Source organism: Mus musculus, chromosome 18 (genome assembly GCF_000001635.26).
Source record: "Mus musculus strain C57BL/6J chromosome 18, GRCm38.p6 C57BL/6J".
Classification (NCBI taxonomy): domain Eukaryota; kingdom Metazoa; phylum Chordata; class Mammalia; order Rodentia; family Muridae; genus Mus; species Mus musculus.
This window is the reverse complement of record NC_000084.6, coordinates 32565764-32581361: the sequence shown is the minus strand read 5'-3', so window position 1 is coordinate 32581361 and position 15598 is coordinate 32565764.

The following is a 15598-nucleotide window of genomic DNA, read 5'->3' as shown; positions in this document are numbered from 1 at the left end:
TATCCAACATATATAAAGAACTCAAGAAGGTGGACTTCAGAAAATCAAATAACCCCATTAAAAAATGGGGCTCAGAACTGAACAAAGAATTCTCACCTGAGGAATACCGAATGGCAGAGAAGCACCTGAAAAAATGCTCAACATCCTTAATCATCAGGGAAATGCAAATCAAAACAACCCTGAGATTCCACCTCACACCAGTCAGAATGGCTAAGATCAAAAATTCAGGTGACAGCAGATGCTGGCGTGGTTGTGGAGAAAGAGGAACACTCCTCCATTGTTGGTGGGATTGCAGGCTTGTACAACCACTATGGAAATCAGTCTGGCGGTTCCTCAGAAAACTGGATATAGTACTACCGGAGGATCCAGCAATACCTCTCCTGGGCATATATCCAGAAGATGCCCCAACTGGTAAGAAGGGCAAATGAAACTTTAAAATTACAGTTAAACTGCCAGGGTTCCATTGGCTGCAGTTTGCAGTTCCATCACAGGCTCAGTATTTTTAACTCACCCATATGTGTAATTAAGAAAAAAAATTAAGCAAGTGGAGATGATTGCAAGAGTAATAAAATTTAAAAAGAGCTGTAGCACAGTACCGACCTGCTGCCCCTTTTACACAAGCTTTACTGGATACAATGGTAGAAGCAAATTTAACCCCCCAAGATTAGAAACGAGAGCTCAGTGGGAGTTTATCTATCAGGGTTTCAATGAAAAGCAGCTGGTAGAATTTTTGGAGACAGAAATCGGATCCTCATACAATCAGGGTCTGACTATGGCTGCTGCCTTCCAGGAGACTACAGTAAATATCTACATTTGAATTATTGCAAAGTTCAGAGCAGCCTCAGCAGAGGCTAGTATAGTACTCCTTTTGTCTTGCAAACACTGCCTATAGGAGTTTTGGTGCCCTTGCCTCCAGGGACCTGGGAATTACTTTTAGGCCAAGCAGCATTATTATAAAAGGAATACAGATATACTCAGGTATTGTAGATAGTGATTATGTGGAAGAAATAAAAATCATGGCTGCTTCCCCCCATGGCATTATAACTGTACCTGCTAACCTTAAAATACTAATTGAAGAAAAAGGGTTTTGAAGGATTAATAGACACTGGAGCTGATGTACTCACTCACCTCCAAGGGATTGGTTATTCCATTAATCCAAAACAAAGTTCAAACTTAAGATTTATGAAAGGTTAATGAAACTAGGAACATGTGGGGGCATTACAGCCTGGCTTGCCTACTCTAACTGCCATTCTAGGAAGTGCATATAGAATTATTATGGATTGGATCACATGTTTATTCTCTTGAGTTTTCCCCTGCTTCAACACAAGGTATTGAATTACGTGCTGTAGCCATTGTTTATGAAATGTTGAAAAATCAAGCTTTTAATTAGTATACTGATGACCAATATGTAGCTCATGGCTTACAATTGCTTGAAGTTGTTCCTTTTTTAGATACTGCTAATTTTCAAAATTTGCAATTATTTATGCAAATACAACTCAATTTAAGAGAACATAGTATTCCTTAACTTAGCTCATACTGGCTGGATGGACCCCTTAGAGAAATGCCACAGCAGATCTGTATACCAGGCAGATTATAAGCCTTACTCAGGAACAACTGGCCATAAAATCTCATTCTTTACATCATCAAAATAGTAATAGTTTGAAACAACAATTTGGTATTTCCAGAAAATATGCACTTCAGATTGTAAAGACTTGTTCTCAGTGTTCTCAATTTCTACCTAATGGTGTTAATCTTCCAGGACTTATACCTTCTCAATTGTAGCAAATGGATGGTACTCCATATTTCTGATTTTGGAAAATTAAAATATGTACATGTGACTTGACACCTTTTCAGGCTTTCTAATTGCAACTGCTTTAATAGGAGAAGCAACTAAAAATGTAATTAATCATTGCCTGCATTGTTTTTATATGCCTGGTGTTCCAAATCAGATTAAAACAGATAACTGAGCTGACTATTAAAGTCAAGCATTTGAGATGTTTTGTAGACAATTTAACATTACCCATATTACTGGTATTCTTTATTATCCTAAAAGACAAGGTATTGTGTAACGGGCCCATGGAACTTTCAAACAATGTCTTCATTAAAGAAAAAAGGGGAGAATTATATCCCCCATATACTACATTATTTAAATCATGCTTTTTATTTTAAAAATTTTAAAATTTGGGTGCCAAGAACTCTCTGATGAGTGTCTATGGCACCAAAAAATTAGACATACTTATGCCTAGGTGAAATGGAAGGATCCTGATCAGGTATTTATTATGGGGAAGAGGGCATGTTTGTGCTTTTTCCATAGGATACTGCAGGAACATGCTAGCTGCCAGAGTGATTGGTGTGACATGCTGATGCTGGGACAAAGAATGATGCTGACTTGTGAACTTGCTGAGTGCCCTGACAGGCTGACAGGAAAGCTGTATTGGACCATATGTTCTTGACCCACCTTTGCTTGCTTATACTCCAGACTGAACAAGCTGTCTTGCTTCAAGCTTTTAGACCTTGTGGGACAGAGAACATGGATACTGTGGAAACAGACTTAGAACAATTAATCAAAAGGAGGAGTTATATTGACTCTTCTCTTTCCTTTAATGTGACCAGCTATTCTGACTCAATCATAGACTGGTCTAGAAATCAAACCAATATTGAAAAAAAAAGACAGTCTTCATTTGGAAGGCTGATTCTAGACATTTTTAGAGCCATATTTGGAAGTTAGTAAAATTGGACAGGATCTGGATTTTGAACAAGTGTTAGCGCACATGTTTAAGCTCCTGATCTTTTATTTCTTCAACAGGGAGGACTATGTACAGCCCTCCATGAAGAATGATACTTTTACATCGATCATTCAGGAATAGCAAAGGATTCTATGGCTAAAGTTTGAGAAGGAGTAGCCAAAAAGAAAAGAGTAAAAGGACAGAATCAAGGATGGTTTGGATCCTCATTCTCCACTTCCCCATGGCTTACAACTTTAATTTTTATACTGCTTGGACCATTAATTATAATCTTGTTGCTTTTAACATTTAAACCTTGTATATTAAACAGATTGGTTGCCTTCACACAGGATCACTTTCAGCAAGCTCAGCTATTCACCATGGCAGTTATTCATTGCTATGAAGAAATGCATTGAGTGTATATTCATATGTCCTTCATGGCTCTGGTCCAAATGGGAAAGAGTGTGCTATAGAAGGCCAGTAGCCAGAAATGGGTAAGAGTGTTCTTGAGCGCTTATTGATCTAAGACAGAGACATACAGCAAAAAGCTATGTTTTTCATCCATGACAGGTAAGAAGGAACAATATAGACACTGACCTAAGACAGACACAATCACCTAAGCCACTTTATTCCCTAGCCAGGATTATGGAAAACAAGTAAATCTTGTGCCCCCATCCAGCTACTGATAACTGATCATCTATAATAAACAAAAACATGAAAAATTGTGCCCTTCCCCAACCCTGAGTAGGCTAAACAAACCCACAATGGTTTTACAACCTAGCTGGAGTTAACTGGCCTTGACACAGTTGCAATTTCCTACAGGAGCTTTGAGGAATTGACTGCCCGCTGAGCCTGCTTTGCAACTCACTCCATCTGAAACAAAGGATGGATCTGCGGGCTTTCCCTATATAAACACAGTGCTGAAAATTAAACTTTTGAGCCTTGATCAGAAACTTTGTCTTGGCGTCCTCTTTCTCTCAGCCTTCTCCGTTTTCATTTCCATCCCTCCTTTCACTTATATCCAGTTCATACATGGCTGCTGGATAGCTACACCTCTGGAAATGTCTGTGAGCATCTCTGGGTTAGGCTAAGTGGGGTAAAAGACTAGCCTTAAATGTCTGTGATACTTGGGCTGGAGAGCTGGCTCAGTGGTTAAAAGCACTGACTGCTCTTCTGTAGGTCCTGAGTCAGCAACCACATGGTGGCTCACAACCATCTGTAACAATATCTGATGCCCTCTTCTGGAGTATCTGAAGACAACTACAGTGCACTTACAGATAATAAATGAATCTTTTAAAAAAAAATGTCTGTGGCACACCATGCTATGAACTGGGGTCCTGGGCTTCATGAAAAGGAGAATGTGAGATGGCCTCCTACAGTCCTCTCTCTGCTTATTAAATGCTGATATAACGTGGCCTACTGCCTCTTGCTCCAGTCACTTTGCCTTTTCCATGATGAGGTGTATGCTCAAACTTAGAGGCAAAATGAACCTTCTTTCTTAAGTTGAGATCACCTGGTATTGGGTCATAACAGTGAGAAAAGTAAGTAATGGGTTTAAGGTCACTAAGGGGTCCTACTCGTGCTCAAAGATGACACATAATGTGTGTGCTAAGTGTGAGCCAGGAATAGGTGACTACCCACCCTGAGCATCCTACAATGAAAAGTTCCATGAACCAGCTGAGCAAACAGCAAGTAATCCAGGCATGGTGGTGAGAACTGTAATCTTAGCTTCTGAGAAGCTAAATCAGGAGGAATACCATGAGTTTGAGACCAGTGTGGGCCACAATGTGAAGAAACATTGAGCTCACTCCACACATAGGTCTTACACCAGGGGAGTTGGGTGGGGGTGGGGTGGCAAAATTTTATCAATAATCCAAAGGAATAAAGTTGGAGTTTGGAAACTTCCATCAAAACAGACATTCACGTGGATTGCTGCTTCTTTTACATTAGCAAGGAACTGTAATCAACTGAGATTAATTTTTAATTAAAAAATGTTCATTTTCTCTCTACCAGGCCAAGGACACTAATGGGAAAGGGGTAAGTTGTGAATAAAGAGATATTTGCTCTGTTCACCTGGACGGTGGCACAAATGACTAGCAACCTTGCTGAACACCTACGACACTTGTGTCTTTTTATGTGTAGGCAGACATGTGCCCCATAGTAGGTTTTTAATACAAAGTATATTGAATAATTTCCACCTACCCCCCTTTTGAAAGTAGTTCATGTACCAGAGACCCTTTGTTGCTGCTTTTTCTCGTGCAATGTCACCATACCTCAAGCTTGATGAGACTACCCTGTAACAGAGGTAAAACTGAGACTGGAAGATTTATGTGTTACACACATTTAGTGGCATCTATTCACTAACAAAATCAAAACTTTCAAACGATATCTGTGAGGCTACAAATGTGCTATGCATACTTGATTGGATCCCTTGTAGGAAGCCACATGGTAGGAAGAAAAAAGGGTAAAGAAAGGGAAGAGTGGAATGAGGGTTCTCTGGGAAAGGTAGAAAAGGGACACCATGGTAGTGACTGGAGGTAACTTAGAAAAGGAAAATTCCAGAAGGCACAAGTGGGGACATTTCAGAGGATATGGCTGCCAAAGGAGGCCTGATCTTGCTGCCTGCTCAGCAGGTGGATAATGTAGGCATAGGGGAGACAATAAAATCCTTTTCATCTAGGCAAGCCCTGCTCCCTGCATTATAGAATGACAAAGCTGTGTCAGCATATCAGTTTCTGTCTATCCCCTAACTATCTCTGTCCTGATCTATCTATCTGTCTAATCCTATGGACAGCATGAAGATTAGAAAGGCATATAGGGAACAGGGGACACGTTTCTCTAGAAGGAATGTCTTATGCTTCCCCACACTAGTTGTAATGTGTAGGTAGATTAAACTGTATGTCTTTTCCTGGCCTTGGGCTCTCACAAAGGTTAGATTTAAGCAAGGGAGTAATTGGAACACATTTATCTGCAGTCTCACAAACACTAGCAGACACCCTAACTACAGCTGATGAGTTTTTTGTTAACTTGACACAAGTTAGAATTATCTGGAATTATCAGGGAACATCAATTGAGTAGGTGCCTTGAGAAGATTGGCCTGAAGGCAAATTTGTGAGGGCATTTTTCTTGATTACTGACTGATGTGAGAGGGCCCATCCCACTGTAGGTGGTGCTAAACCTAGGCAGGTGGTCCTGAGCTATAAAAGCTATAAAAAAGGTCTGATCATGCCCTGAGGAGCAAGCAAGCAAGCAACATAGAAATCTTTGTGGTTTCTGCTTCAGTTCCTGCCTTGGGGCTCCTGCTCTGACCTTGCATCATGATGAACTGTGATCATGACAAGTATATAGTGGTATATCTAAGTCTGTAGTGGGCCCCCTGGGTACCAAGACTCCAGGAAAGAAATGTTATAGTTCTAACAATATATAAAGCAGCCCTCTCTATTTCTGTTGGCCCAGTCCTCTGGGATTCCTCAGCTACAGTGGGAGATGATCAGCCCTCTACATTTGTAAAGCAAACTTACTAGGTATCCAGACTTGAGGAGCAGGTGCCAAGTAACGAGTGGACCTCAGAAAGAGTTAGGGGGCATCCTCTTCAATGTTGCCCCCAATCCCAATGAGTATATATGTATGTGCTTCTCCTCCACATCTCCTCACATTCTCTAAGTCAAACACTAACCAGACTCCTTTCTTACTTCCCATAGGAAAGATGTTTTCTCTCCTCCCTTCCTTCAGCCCCAAAGGACTTAAATAGAAGGTTTTGTTGTCGGGTGGTCAGAAATCTTTTCCTTTCCCACTGTTTGCTGTTTGAAAGCATTCCAGACAAACAGAAAACATCTGAACTGGTCTTTTTATGAATGGCAAATACTAATACCTAACGTCTTTTATGATATTGTTTCATCATCTATATTATAAAGTAGGAATAGTTTATTTTAGTCAATCTATTTTATTTACTAAGTTCTATTCCCCCAGAGGTGTACCCTGTATGACCCCTGTCTTAGTCAGGGTTTCTATTCCTGAACAAAACATCATGACCAATAAGCAAATTGAGAAGGAAAGGGTTTATTCGGCTTACATTTCCATAATGCTGTTTGTTCATCACCAAAAGAAGTCAGGACTGGAACTCAAGCAAGTCAGAAAATAGGAGTTGATGCAGAGGCCATGGGGGGATGTTCTTTACTGGCTTGCTTCCCCTGGCTTGCTCAGCCTGCTCTCTTATAGAATCCAAGACTACCAATCCAGAGATGGCACCACCCACAAGGGGCCCTCCCCCCTTGATCACTAATTTAGAAAATGCCCCACAACTGGATCTCATGGATGCACTTTCCCAACTGAAGCTCCTTTCTCTGTGATAACTCCAACCTGTGTCAAGTTGACACAAAACTAGCTAGTATAACCCCTATCTTTAAACTATGTTTTCAGAGAGCTCTAAGCATATTGTAAAGGGAGGCCTTCAATCTGAAACCTATTCTCCTGACCAGTTAGACTTTGTCAGTTGTCTCTATTTACCTGCACTAATTACACTGCTTGACTTTTCTCAGGGACAGACAACCAAAAAAGATTCCTGGAGTAATGACCTCATCTACCTAATGTGCTTATCTATACTTAATGATTTTCAGGGCATATGAAGGTTTCCAAATAAGGCCAGATAAAGTTAATGTTAGGATTTTCCTAGAAAGACTCAGAGATAATTTTCTCAGGAAAATACATAAAATGGATCATGATGCATAGAGCCCTCAAGAATGAAATACACAGAGAACAAAAACCTAAAAGTGAAGGACAGAGTGACAGTAATTGCAACATTCAGCTCAGCTTTGCAGCCACTGTGTCAAACAGCCATGCTGGCTTCATGACTCTCACTGTTCCCAGTGGACAAGGCTGTGCCAGTATAGTAACTTGGGATCCTGACCTGCCCTTCCAATTATAGATGTGAAATATTAGTACCTATGTCAATTTCAGGGCAAAACATTCTGAGGAAGCTTCTGTGTAGTCAACCGCATTCCCACTCACAGCTGCGCTGAAATGGAAGCTCTGATCCAGCACCATCTCCAAGCTGTGAACACTGGCCACAGTGAGGAAAGGCTCCTGCTGCTGTCGTCTAGGTGTGTAATAGAAGTAATGACCAATCCTAAGCTAGATTAACAAAAGGGACAAGTGTTAGACACTGTTGACACACATGTGTAATCTAAGACTCAAGAGGCTGAAGCAGGGGGATTGATGCTGCCCAGGACACATCACATGGTGATAGCCAGTCTAAAAGGGGGGGGGGGAGAGGGGGAGGGAGAGGAGCAGAAAGCAGAGAAGGTGAAGGAGAAAAAGTATAGAAGAGGAAAAGGAAAAGGAGATGAAGGAGGAGAAGGAGGGGGAGGGGGAGGAGGAAAGAGAATGCAGAAATAAAAGGAGGAACTGCCCAATATTCTCTTGGCTTAGTAAGCAGGTACTATAGCTGTGATGAGAAAACATGACCAAAAACAACTTGGGGAGGAAAGGGTTTATACAGTTTACACTTCCTTTATCATTGAAGGAAGCCAAGGCAGGAACTCAAGAAGGGCAGTAACTTGGAACGGGAGTTGAGACAGGGGTCATGGAAGGGTGCTGCTTACTGGTTTGCTCTCATGGCTTTCTCATTCTTTCTCTTTTTCCATTAATTAGTTTGTTTATTCACTGTACATTCCAATTGCTATCCCACTTCTCTCGCCCCCCCCCCTTACACAGTCTCTCTCTCTCTCTCTCTCTCTCTCTCTCTCTCTCTCTCTCTCTCTCTCTCCATCACCCTTCCCTTTTCCTCTGAGAGGGTGGAGGCCCCCACTGGGTATTCCCTAACCCTGGTATATGAAGTCTCTGCAGGGCCTGGCGCATCCTCTCCCACTGAGGTCAGACAAAGCAGCTCAATTAGAACAGGATCCACAGACAGGCAACAGCTTTAGAAAGATCCCCCACTCCAGTTGTTAGGGGACCCATATGAAGACTGAGTTTCACATCTGCTACGTATGTGTAAGGAGGCATAGGTCTAGCCCATGAATGCTCTTTGATTGATGATTCAGTCTTTGATAGTTGATTCTCTTGGTCTTCCTGTAGAGTCCCTATCCCTTCCAGGGCCCTCAATCCTTCCCCAACTCTTCCATAAGACTGTCTGTGCTCCCTCCAATGTTTGGTTATGGGTCTCTGCATCTGTTTTGGTCAGCTGCTGGGTAGAGCCTCTCAGAGAACAATTGTGCTAGGCTCCTGTCTACAAGCGTAACAGAGTATCATTAATAGTGTCAGGGATTGATGCTTACCCATGGGATGGGTCTCAAGTTAGGCTGGTTATTGGTTGGCCATTCCCTCAGTCTCTGCTCCATTTTTGCCCCTGCATTCTTGTAGATAGGACCAAAATTCTTGTAAATTTTAGACCAAAATCAAGTAGTGCCCTTATTCCTCCACTGGGGGTCCAGCCTGGCTACAGAAGGTGGTCTGTTCATTTTCTATATCCCCACTTCTAGGAGTCTCAACTAAAGTCATCCCTATAGACTCCTGGGAGCCTCCTCCACCCCAGGTCTCTGAGAAGTCCTAGAGATGTCCCCCACTTGATGGAGAGGAGTATGGGAGAGGCTCAGGATCAGGTGTGGGGGGAAGAGAAAGAGTCAATCTGCTTTCTAATAGTTAGGACAGAGGTTCTCAACCTGTGGGTCATAAACTTTTAGGGGTTGCATAGTAACAGTAGCAAAATTACAGTTATATCAACAAAATAATTTTATGGTTGAGGGTCACCACACATGAGGATCTGTATTAAAGGGTTGCATCATTAAGAAAGTTGAGAATCACTGATCTAAGACCATCAGCCCAGGGATGGCACCACCACAATGGCCTGGACCTTCCCTCATCAGTCACCAATTAAAAAAAGAAATAATGCCCTACAAGCCTGCCTACAGCTTGATCTTAATAAGGCATTTTCAAATTGAGGTTCCCATCTCTCCAGTGACTCTAAGATGTGTCAAGTTGGCATTAAACTAGCCAGCACCCCCTTTTTCCCAGCACACTTCTTCTCTTTTTTTTTTTTTTTTTTTTTGCTAGCACACCTCTTAATGAATGTTTCTTCCATTTTTATGTCTTTATATATCCTCTTCTTTGTCATAGACATTTTCTTCACTGTTCTTGGTCTTTTTCCAGTATTTACTTTACTTAGCTTTGTGTTATGCTCTTTTAGGACATCTTCCTTGTTTCTCAGGACAGATCATCTATACTTTCCTAATATTTCCACTGCACTGTTAAAGTACTGACACAATTACAGTCTAATTATTCCTTAAAACAGTAGAGAATGTGATAAGAGAAAAAAATAGTGGGAGGGAGGAGAAAATTCCATCCACGGGGACAGATCCAGAGACAATGTAATTAGTAGATAAAAATAGTGTCATTTATTATATTGGGTTCCATATGTTTAAGAAGGAAAGGAAAGTGAGTGTGTTTAACAGAGGTGTTGAAACCTGCAAAGCCCAAATTGATATAAAATGTAAGTTAGGATTATATCATATGATAGTATTAAAAGTAGACTATATAATACAAACTATTTTAAAACCAGAAACTATATTCAATGGAAAAATAAAAATAACTGGTTAAAATAAAACAAGCTCAGGCAAATTATTATGTAATTAGAACACCAGAGGGAAAGAAAAGAGTGAAAACAGAAAATAAACATTTGAAAATAATGAGTAAAATACACAAATTGAATGTGAACAATAAATGCACGAATCCTCTAGGATCCTTGTAAGTTCAAAGAATAGGCCAAGAAAAGGGACAGCAATGTGTGTGCACTATAGTTGAAGATCACAAAGCTAGTGATAAAGGAGAAGTCTCATTTCACACAAAGAAAAGAATTGCAGGTGTCTCCTGCTGTGATAACTGCAAGACTGCTTGCTATGTGGTAGCCAGTCACTTTCTGATTAGAGGTGAGGCTTGTTCCACTAGAAAGGATGCATGCCTTGTACAGTGAACTCATCAAAAGATCATGGCTGGGCAGATCATAGGACCTAGGGAGGAGCCTCCTGCTATTGGTTGCTAAGCAGATGTCAAACTCGCTGGAAAGCATTAGTGTTTATATACAAAGATACATTTTATATAAAAGATACAATATTTTCTATATACAAAGCTGCTATCAGTCAGAGAAGTGTCTTTTTGCAGTGGTCAGTGCTGAGAATAAGAGACTGTCGAGTGTTCATTCCCCACACAAGGCGTGCCTATCACACACTCCAAGACTCAGGAAATACAGGGGAAGTGGGAGCAGGAGAAACACAGAAGCCGGAAGATGGAAGGAGTGTTGTAAAATGCTAAAAAAAATATATATATATGAAACAAATAAGGGTAGATGTTCCCTTGTTGGTAAAATCAGACATCTATTGAGAGTAAATCAAGGTCTTTCAGTGCTAAAAGAAAAAGAATGCTAATGTACTGCAGAAACTGTAGTAAGTATACATACATATATTTCAAAAAGTGAAATATAGATTCTAAAAGACACACAAAAACAGAAGGAAGTCACCATCAATTTGCTATACTATCAAAAATAAACAGTATAGTCTGCTTGGGGGCTGAAGGGAAATTGTCCCAGAGGAAAACCTTGACCTGTGAGAAAGAACTTCAGAAATTATGAATGTGAAGGGCTTCCCTGGTGGCTGTTGCTTATTTGTTTTTATGAAACTTGGGCTGATGGGATGGGTCAGGGTAAAGGCATGTGCCACCAAGACCGATGACCTAACCTGAAGTCATCCCCAGGACAACCCACATGATGGAAGGAGAGACAGCAACTCCCACAGGTTATCTTCTGACCTTCACCCAACACTGTGGCATGTTCATGCATACATCAGACCACATTAGCAATGAAATAAAAACAATGAAAATCAAATAAAAATGAAACCTGATTCATTACTAAAATACCCAGTCACTTAAACCAAAACTACTCAAATGTATTGGAGCAGGGGCTTTCCCAAAGCTGTGGCTTGCATGCGGGATATGTTCTTCTAGCTGGGCTGCCTTGTCAGGCCTCAGTGAGAGAGGAAGTGCCTAGACTTGAAGTGCCAGTGTGGGGGAACACCCAGGGGGACCCCCACATGCTCAAAGTAGAAGTAGAGGGGGTGACCGGGAGGAGGGCAGTGAGCAGGATGTAAAGCAAATAAGTAAAAAACTTTATTAAAAAAAAAAAACAAACAAACTTCTTTTCAGAAAGGAACAGAGGAGTCATGTGAAGTAATAGTGCCTGAGACATTTTCGAAATCATGGACTGGCACCATGAGTGTAGTAGAGTGAGAGAAACCAAGAGAAACAGATACAGGTTTACAGTACTATAACTATATAACGTAAGGCCAAGATAAACTACTGGGCGCTGAATCCAGGACCTCAGATGGGCTAGGCAGCATCACCAAGCTACATGCCCTGTCCTCTTTTTATTTTTTTATGAGACAAATTTTGCTAAATGGCTTGGACTGTCCTTAAACTCTCCTCTTGGAACCTATAAAGATCTTGACCTTGGCTCTTCCTATCTCAGGCTCCAGAGTGAGTGGGTTGCTGGCCAGGTTAGAAATACTTGAAAGAAGACACAGGAAAAACACCTTGTCAGTACAGGAACAAAGATTAACATCATGTTTCTCCCTTGGAGTGAAACAATCAAAAAAAACATCAAAAGTAAAAGTTAAGACTCCAAACAAAGCAGTAGCCATTGATGAGACTATCTTACAAGCATAGAGGGACAAAGGGTATTTCTTGAATAAACAAAGGCAGTAAAACAAGAGAGGGTTTTTAAGAGCTATTCAGACTAAGGAAAATTAGAGAGATCAGAAACTTGATTGAGCAAGGGATGAAAAGATGGCCGAGAGGTTAAGAGCACTGGCTGCTCTTGCAGAGAACTGAAATGCAGTTCCCAGCAACCACAGGGTGGGTACCAATCTCCTCTAACTCCAGCTCCTGTAGATGCGGTGCTACACATAAATGAATTGAAAAACAATAATACTATTTTTGGAAGACTATTAGAGAAGGAAATTGAGAGCCAAAAGGGTGTTTTCTATATATTTGCATTCAACACAGAAATATTCAGTGACCAAAGATACAGATATTAATCACACCCCAAGTGCTTCTCCAAGTTCCTGCAAACTACAGCTAGTTGTCCCAAATTCAGCTTGATTCTGCTCCTTCCTGGTTAGTACAGAGCCCCTAGCACCATCCCACAGGATGTGTCACACTTCAGATACATATCTTAGGAGGTCTAAAGATTACACTGTTTTTATCCAAATTACCTACGAGAGTTCAGACACCGTCATAGTAGCCACCAGCCAGCCTGGCATGTTAGTTAAATGCTGTAACTCAGCATGAGAAGGTTGAAAAGGAAGATGTAGAGTTTGAAGACAGTCTAGGCTATGTGGAAAGTTCTACGTTATCCTTGGCCTTACACTGAGACTCTATCTCAGTCACAGAAAGCTAAAAGACAAAATAGCTTTTGCCTTTTACACAGGTAAAATGGAGATAGCTGCTAACAGTTCAAGGGAGAGGACAGGTGAAAATGAGCAGGCTTGTGGCAAATGCTGATTATTGTTTAAGACACTTTCATCCAGGGATCCATCCCATAATCAGCTTCCAAACACTGACACCATTGCATACACTAGCAAGATTTTGCTGAAAGGACCCAGATATAGCTGTCTCTTGTGAGACTATGCCGGGGAACACAGAAGTAGATGCTCACAGTCATCTATAAGATGGAACACAGGGCCCCCAATGGAGGAGCTAGAGAAAGTACCCAAGGAGCTAAAGGGATCTGCATCCCTATAGGTGGAACAACATTATGAACTAACCAGTACCCCGGAGCTCTTGACTCTAGCTGCATATGTATCAAAAGATGGCCTAGTCGGCCATCACTGGAAAGAGAGGCCCATTGGACTTGCAAACTTTATATGCCCCAGTACAGGGGAACGCCAGGGCCAAAAAGGGGAAGTGGGTGGGTAGGGGAGTGGGGGGGGGTATGGGGGACTTTTGGGATAGCATTGGAAATGTAATTGAGGAAAATACCTAATAAAAAAATTTTTAAAAAAAGACACTTTCATAGGAGACACATGATGCTGTATTTATCAGAACCTGTGGAACTTCATTACCCAAGTCGATACTTTTCTTTCCCTTAGCATTTAGCTGCAAGTAAATTAGACTGTCCTTAATAATAACACATCTGTAGCTGGGGTGTGGCTTAGTCAGTAAAGTGTTTGCCTTGCAAGCACAAGAAACTCAGTTTGACCCCCAGAACGCACAGTTTGAAAGGTCAGATGTGCCAGTGCACATCCGTAACACCAGCTCTGGAGAAGTGGAACAGGCAGAGCTCCAGGGCTTGCTAGTCAGGCAGTCTAGCCGACTTAGTGAGTTCCAGGTCAGCGAAGGACCTTGTCTCAAAGAACAGATGGACAGAACCTGAAGAACGACAGCTGAAGGTGTCCTCTGACTTCCACACACATGAACACATATATGTGCACACCAACAAACATACACAGACACACAGAGAGGAAAAATAATCCATCGTATAAATTCACCAGTCATTGTACATGCAGCATACAAATGCACACTAACAAGCCACAGAGCCCACACAGCACATTCATGCCCACTAACAAGCCACAGAACCCACACAGCACATTCATGCCCACTAACAGATCTGAAAGCCCACGCAGAAACTGGAGTTTGACCAGAGCCCCTCTTCCCGGGGGGCCCTGAATTCCATTTTCTCTTCAGCCTCAAAAGAAAACTGTTAACTCTTCCCAGGCTTCTCAGCCACAAGCAAAAGAAACTGACGCCAACCAGCAAGCCTTTCCTTCCCTTCTGCCTTCAGAATTTTGGATCCCTCAAAATTGCCAGCTTTAATAATTCTCCATAACCTCAGCCCAATTTTCTTAATGCGGTGTCTGAGTTTCATCATTTTTTACACTCTATGCTTGTGTGTGTGTGTGTGTGTGTGTGTGTGTGTGTGTGTGTGTGTGTGTGTGTGATGTACACATATGCTGTGCATTCTTGTGTGTGTGTGTGATGTACACATATGCTGTGCATTCTTGTGTGTGTGTGATGTACACATATGCTGTGCATTCTTGTGTGTGTATGTGTGTGTATGCGTGTGCCCGTAGGCACATGCATACCATGGCACAAGAACAGAGGTCAGAGGGCAACTTCAGGCATTGGTCTTCCCCTCCTACCTCCTTTGAGACAAGTTCCAACACACCAGGTTAGCTGGCCCACAGCTTCTGAGCTCTTTCCTGTCTCTGCCTTCCGTCTTACCACACAAGCATGGGGATTACAGGTGCCCTTGCAGCTGCATCTGGCTCTATGGGGATTCTGAGAATGTGCACACAAGTCCTCATACTATGTGATAAGTGTTTTACCCTCTGACTCATCTCCCCGGCTCCTCAAATTGGGACTTCTATATTCTAGAAAAGTCCAATTGAAAATTTCCAGTTGTCTCCTAGCTCTCAGTTATTTAAAAATCATCTACCTTTCACCCAGCAATTCCATGTCTAACTGCCTTTCTGAAGTCTTCACAGAAATACATGAAGGCAGACGTCTCAACATTTGTTGAGATTCCATTATTCGCCAGACATCGTTCCTAGTATTTTGTATGAGTTATTTTGTTAATTCTTACAATGACATAGGGACAGTAGACATATTTCCAGTATGACTTGAAATAAAGTAGGAGGTTAAAGTCAGAAGAGAACTAGGCTATGGGACAATCTGGTACTGTCTCAAGAGTTAGTAGAGATGCTTATTTTTTAAGGTAACATTTGGATGTAGACCAGACATTGTTTCAGAGGAGGGGTGTCATAGTTAATTCTGTTGTTCCTGCAACAAAATACCTATTAGAAACAAGATAAAGGAAAGGTTTATTTTGGCTT